Source organism: Canis lupus, chromosome 25 (genome assembly GCF_003254725.2).
Source record: "Canis lupus dingo isolate Sandy chromosome 25, ASM325472v2, whole genome shotgun sequence".
In the NCBI taxonomy this organism is placed as follows: Eukaryota; Metazoa; Chordata; class Mammalia; order Carnivora; family Canidae; genus Canis; species Canis lupus.
Window position 1 is genome coordinate 38928584 of NC_064267.1, and position 6000 is coordinate 38934583.

Below are 6000 nucleotides of genomic sequence, written 5' to 3' on the forward strand. Positions count from 1 at the left end.
ATCAGCAGATCCGATGTCTGATGAGGTTCCCCCTTCTGGTTAGTAGACAACTGTCTTCTTGCTGTGTCCTCACATGGGCTTCTGTTATAAGGTCACTAATCTCATTCATGAGGGCTCCACCCTCACCTAAGCACCTGCCAAATGCTCCACCTCCAAATACCATCATCTTGGAGAATAGGTTTGGATACACTGTGGGAACAGAAATCTTCAGTGTGTAGTGCCCCTCAACTCTGTCTTCATTGAAATAAAATGTGATTCCCACCCCACACTGACATGTAAATTCAAGACAGATTAATTAATGGCCTAAGTATGAAAAACAGAATTTTTAAATGACAGAAGAAAATAAAGACAATTTGTTGTTGTTGTTGTTTTGCTAGAGATAATGATTGTTGAAGTAATTAAACAAGGCCTTCAGACTGAGGGGCTCTAAATCCTTGAGAGCCAACACAGGAAGACCAAAACCAAGGCCAGACTTAACACACTTGAACCTGAGAAAATGAAACCTAAGAACCACTAATTATAGCCACTGACTAGTCTTTCCCAAATAAAGCAAGTGTTTAAGCCAATCAAATGACTTCCTGTTTTGCTTTCATGTCTTCTCTATGAAAACCTCTCCACAGCTCCTTTTGGTGGATCACTTTTAACCATTGTTGGTTTGGCACTGCCCTTTTCAAATTGATGTATACTCTGAGAAACTGTTGAAAATTTTAATGTGCCTCACTTTACCTTTCAACACAATGTAGAAAAAGATTTATGAAGGAAGACGCAGAATGTATAAAGAATAAGAGGAAAAAATGTCCACCTGATCTATATGTGTTCTGACAATACTTATGAAATATTTAATCAACCTAGGGGGAGATATTGAGGATGAATTGGAGAAGGAGTTGCTTGAAAAATTTGGCAAGCTTCAACTTCTGCTGATCATGGGCACCAGGGTTGCTCTTTCTAGAGTAGGTTCCAAAATAGTGCTGTTTCTCAAGGGCTAAGAGTTGGAGCCACAGTCTTAACTTGGGGTGGAGTTTACTCCATGCTCTGTAGACATTTGGGAGTGGGGGTAGGTAAGCATTTTCTGTGGTCCCTAGATTTTGGGGTGAGTGTAGCTCCTGGCATTTAGTAAACAGGCACCAGGAGTGCTAAGAGCAAGGCATGGGACAGTGCAGAGCAAAGAAGAAAATCTTGTACAGCCAAGTGACAACTCTAGCTTCAATATAAATTATTTCTTGGAAGACGCTTGCCATCCCTGAGCATCTTCTTTAACAGAAATATGGGACCACTACCCATAACGAAGGGCCTGGGTGTTCAGCCTGAAATCCGGGGCCAGGAGAAGGGAAACCAGGGCAGGGGATCAGGAGCTTTGGCAGAGGCACATGGGTGGAGAGCTCTGTAACTGAGCAGATGGAGAAAATGTCATGAGGATTGTGAGGTGCTCAGCATCTAAGTCTGCTAATGCTGGATTTCTACAAGAATATCCCTCCAGGGGTGTCTGGGTGGCTCAGTGGGTTAAGGGTCTGCCTTGAGCCCAGTCATGACTCCAGGGTCCCTGGATGGAGCTCCTGCTCAGTGAGGAGTCTGCCCCTCCCTCCTGCTCCTGCTCCCTCTCTCTCTCAAATAAATAAATAAATAATAATTTAAAAAGAAAAGAAAAGAATATCCTTTCAAGGAAGCTATCGGTTTCGATGTGGCATTAGAAATGTCAACGTTGCAGCAATAGACCAAGCAGAGGGGAGGGCTAGCCGTTGTGTGCCAGAACTCGTGTAGAGGCTCCTCTCATACCATCCCAGGAAGCAGACGTGAGAATGAGGCCAAGAGACACCAGCCCGTCTCTTTCTGACCTGTGGAGCCTTTCTGACCACAAAACTCGTGTTCTTTATTTTCCAAGATTGCTCTGAAATAGCTGTGATTATGCTCATTTATCAGTTGAAGAAGCTAACAGGCAAGGAGCTTAGGTAACATTGGCGAGTGCTTGAATTCCAACCTAGAGTTTTCTTTTTATGTTCCAATATTCTGAAAACTGGGCTTTACTCTATATTCACTTTTACTTCGGACTGTGCTATGTGTGTGTGTGTGTGTGTGTGTGTGTGAGAGAGAGAGAGAGAGAGAGAGAGAGAGAGAGAGAGAGAAACAGAGACAGAGACGAGAGAGAAGAAAAAAAGGAAACATTTGCATCTTGGCATGTTTTTGGCTTAGAATTTTTTTTATAACATTTTTTTTTTAAATTGGAAGAGGTACTAGACTATTATTCTGCTTTTTCCTACACATTAAATTTCAACTGAAGTTAAAACGAGTAGAAGCTATCCGTACATTACGATGTCAGAAAAACAAGTTGCCTTTTCTTCAGCTGATTGCCTTATGAACCAAGGAAAGGGTTGTAAACTCACGGCCAACCACTCTTTGTTCAACTCAGTCACAAAAACACATAAAGACATCGGGGGCACTGCACTCTCATTGTTTGGTCTCTTAACCCAAAATTCACTTTACCGTAGAGTTAACGCCTACAACTCCTCAGTAAATCGCAGTAAATCAATCACTCATCTTTGTTCTTCCCAGTTTTTATTTTATTCTTTTTTAATTTGAAAAGTCTGCAACTGTGGTTCATGGTGATTTCTCTGCTAAGACTGTTTTCTTTGGATTCCAATGGAGTGACCCAGAAGACAGTTAGTTGGATACTTCCCTGAATGTGAAATTTGTAAACGGCATCCCTGTCGATCTTAGATCCTCTTCAACCACAGACCAAGATAATTTGGCTGTTTCCTGTTAGCTAATCCTTGCCTATAATGAGATAATACTTTTAGAATAACATGGATTTCTCCAGGTTTGTGGTGTAGCTGAAAATCACGTTCCCGTAATTTTATATTTTCACTGGCTGGCTTCATGGTGAAGTCAGGTTAAAAAAACGATGGAAAACTGTGGGTGGTTTCTCTCTAACACATTCTTAGGATGGGAGAAGCTGTTCAATTCCTCCCATGACAGTGACATGTTCCTTTTCATGTGGTGATTTCTTCCTATTAGAAATCCAGAGTTTGATTTGAGGGCCTTTGCACACTGTTTTCCTCTTGGTTAAAATCTTTGTGTTTTGAAATATGTGTATTGATAGGAGCAGGAGAGTAAATTGAATAAGTAGACTAGGGATTTTTTTTAATTGTAAATTTCCTATATGATTTCAAGGTCACTATTTCTTTGTATGTAATGAAAATGTTGCTGACAATCACTCATCCCTGATCTCTTACTATTGGATGCCATAAGGGCTAGTCCTGATACTCAAAGGTCCTATTTATCTATTTTCCAAATGGTTGGCTTCCAATGAACCTCATGACAATGTATATAACAAACTCAAATGTCCTAAGCTTTGGATTTCTTTAATCAATATTTAATTTCCTTTTGCTTCATGTTTTATTTATGAGACACTTGCAAGAATTAGCATGGGTTATTGTTTTTTACCTCATGCTCTTATAAGATATTTCTCCCTGCAGGCTTTGCTGTACAAATTAGAATTGTCAGAAATAAAAGTACATACAAACATGGGTAAAATGTTTAAGCTTAGAATTAAAACTCTCCACCTTTAAGTTAACTGACATCGATATTTGCAATACCTAAAGTAACAATTTGTCTTTTCCTGCAACTGCAACCAGAAAACAGAAAATAAGCTATAGCTTATTTTTAAGCAGGTGCCTGGAGGGCTCATCCCCTGTGGTGGAAATTGTTCAATGCCTTCTAGGACCTAGGCCTATTCTACTTCCTCCCTAACAGAGTCCTGACATTGGTTGAACCATCGTTGCTTGAAATGAAAATCCACACAGCTCAGCATTCCATACATGCTAGATGGGGCATTTGATCAATTTATAGCCATAAGATATAGGGGTAATATTTTTGATGGGTGAGTTTTCAAACAGAGGAACAATTCCTTTCTTACTCCTTTTTCCAACCTATGGTTTGGAATGTAAATGTGATAGCTGGAGCTCTGACAGGCATTTTTGGACCATGAAGCAAAAACAAGCTGGTTGTCCATGGTGTTAGAAGGTATCCAGGCTATACTAACATTAGGTAACCCACCTCTGGGCTTCTTTTATAAGTGGGAGAAATAAAATTTATCTTATTTAAGAGGACCATTTCATTTTTTAAAATTGTATGAAGGGCACCTGGATGGCTCAGTGGTTGAGCACTTGCCTTTGGCTCAGGCCATGATCCTGGGATTGAGTCTTGCATCAGGATCCCCACAGGGAGCCTGCTTCTCCCTCTGCCTGTGTCTCTGCCTCTCTCTGTATCCCTCATGAATAAATAAATAAAATATTTAGAAAAAAAAGTTGTATGAACACAAACCTAACCCTAACTGAAAAAAAAATATCTACAATAAGTAATGCTAGTTATACTGATGGTTAAAATAATAACTTTTATTCAGTTTGTACTACGTCAGACAATATGCTAAATACATTAATTAATTTGATCTTCACAACAATCCTATAAGATAGATAATATTATTATTTCCTTTATAATAGATGAGAAACTGAAGCTCAGAAGATTGAAGTAGCAGGCAGAGAATCTAAGCTCTAAAGAAGGTAATCTGACTCTCCCCCACTGGGCCATGTGGCACCCTCGGAAAATCAGTACTAGTTACTTGGTAGTCTGTGTTCAGACTTCCCACACACATCACATCATCCCGTGGGCTCCTGCCATCCTCATGACACCTGGGACACTTTTTTTTATGTCACTATTCATTTATTTTTTTTAAAATTTTTTTATTGAAGTTCAATTTGCCAACATTTAGCATAACACTCAGTGCTCATCCCGCCAAGTGCCCTCCTCAGTGCCCATCACCCAGTCACCCCAACTCCCTGCCCACCTCCCTTTCCACTGTCCCTTGTTCATTTCCCACAGTTAGGACACCTGTGACACTTAAATGTATATGAAGACTGAAGGAAATAAAACATTTATTGATTAACTACCATTTCCCAGTACTGTGATAGACACATGCTATATATTCTCAATTAATTTTAACCATTGCTCTGTGGGGAAACATAATGAAGCTTAAGAGTTAAGAGTATAATTTTTGGAGACATAGTGGCTGACCCCCGGACTCCTACCTACTAGGTTTGTGACAGTTTTCAAGTTAGATAATTTCTGTTCCTCAGTTTCCTCTTCTGTGTAAAAGGGGAGGATAATACTGCATCATAAGATTTTGTTAGAAATTAAAATAATTCTGGAAAAGTGCTTAGAAAAGAGCCTGGCACCTTAGTAATCCTCATGCAATTGAGCTAATGAAGAGTTGGCTTGGAAAAGAATAAAACCATGAAACATCTGCCAGGAGTTACACAATTAATTAATTAATTAATTTTCCCATTATTTCGGTCATTTGGAGTTCTCTATTCTATTCTATTCTATTCTATTCTATTCTATTCTTCTCTTCTATTACAGATGAGGGACCTGAGACTCACAGATGATGAACCAGCTCTTGTGGACCAGTTCTCTTGGAAACAGACTCCAAGATAGAAAGATTGGTTGCAGAAAGTATTTTGGAGAGTTCTCTCAGCACTAAGACCTGGAAGCGAGGGAGAGTGAGGAGGGCAGGTATGAACAAGGGGAGATGTTAATCTGTGATGCAAATGCAGTGCTACCATTGTCCTCTGCTGATGTCACAGGAAACTCTGGGCGGGGCTGGACCTTTAGAGCTGTCTCCAACTGAAATGGATCTAGGCTTCTGTACCTTTTGACCAGTCCGGATGGGAAGGACTCCAGTAAGGGGGCATCACACAGGGCAAAGCAACACCCTCTGCTGGAGGGTGATTTCCAGGAAGCCCTCATCAGTCACAGGGGCCCACATCAGTTGGGTGTGTCTTGGGGGTTGCAGGGGCCCAGCACAAAACTGCCCAGTGCACCAGCTCAAGGTCCCAAAGTCATAAGTGATAGAGTTGTGTACAAAGCCACATCCATACAACCTGCCTGCTGCCTCTTTGTGCTGTGTTACACACCCTCTCACACAACTGATAGAAGAACTTGTTGAGAAGT

General features: G+C 40.6%; 1 long non-coding RNA gene across 1 annotated transcript in view; it reads right to left on the reverse strand.

The window, feature by feature from the left end:
• LOC112669814 (uncharacterized) overlaps positions 1-5555 on the reverse strand; it is a 54256-nt gene extending 48701 nt beyond the window's left edge. The window contains exon 1 of the long non-coding RNA XR_003142573.3: positions 5430-5555. This is a non-coding gene — a long non-coding RNA (uncharacterized LOC112669814). The remainder of the gene's footprint in view (positions 1-5429) is intronic.
• Between the last annotated feature and the right edge of the window lie 445 nt (positions 5556-6000).